Genomic DNA, 1,097 nt, shown 5'->3' on the forward strand with positions numbered 1-1,097 from the left:
ACAAATCGATCAAAGGTGAAAGTGACGGTGAACCAGACAGAACAGTCAGTGGCTGCATAAAGCAGGACGGCGTGGATATTGCACACGGGGATGTACAACAGGAAATGAAACTGTTCCCGATAAACAATGGGAATGTGTCTCAATATCAGGTCGAGGATAATGACGAGTAGATCCGCCACTGCCATGGCCCCCAGGTAACGTCTGATACACGGAGACAATCCACAATCTTTGTAAAGCAGGACATACATCGTCACTACGTTAACTGTGAGGAAGGAAAACAAATAAAACATCAGCCTGGAGGCAAAGTTACCAGTTTGATTGAGGACCCAGTGACATTTTCAAATGTATCACTGATTTATTGAAGAAAAAGCTGAAATAACAAATAGTAATGTCTCATTTTCTTTTCAAGAAACGTAACGTAAAGCACAAGAAACTCTCCGTCCCGAAAGACACAAACGCACATTCATAAGAACAGATGTTTTCTGGAACATTCTCACACACTCGATCACTCGAGAGCAGGCGCAGGTCACTTCTTTATAGTTCCTGATATAGAGGGTGAATACGTTGCTGTCCTGAAGGATTCTCTCCCAATTCCCTGAAGACAAACGGAGGTTGGAAATTTCAGTCTTTTCGTCTGTGGTCAATTGTGGTCAAATTTCGGTTGTGAAGAAACACGAACACAGGGAAAATGTATTCACCCCTTTAACTGCCTGACGGGATTTCGAAACAGAGTCTCCTTCTCCCTGGAACGGGATATTTTCCCTCGGGATCTTGTCTTTTGTTCAATTAACTGACATCCAGCCGTTCACAAATAATGTCAGTTACAGAATGTTCCGGGGAATGTCGGTTACAGAATGTGATGGAGTCACAAAGATCCACATCACAAAGGCCCTTCTGTCCATCAGTTTTGGTGAGTTTCACTCAGCCTCGCGGTGGAAATCTCTCCCCAAACTCAACTCAACTGGCAAACACAAATTAAAGGCTTTGCCAGATCAGCTGAAGTGGTCAGTTATCTCACATTCTCAATGCACCTCACAGAACCGGCCCAGACACCACAAACCCAGATGAAATATCTGTTCAGCATGGAGCTCTGTGCA

The sequence above is a fragment of the Rhincodon typus genome, chromosome 8 (genome assembly GCF_021869965.1).
Source record: "Rhincodon typus isolate 14 chromosome 8, sRhiTyp1.1, whole genome shotgun sequence".
Taxonomy (NCBI): Eukaryota; Metazoa; Chordata; class Chondrichthyes; order Orectolobiformes; family Rhincodontidae; genus Rhincodon; species Rhincodon typus.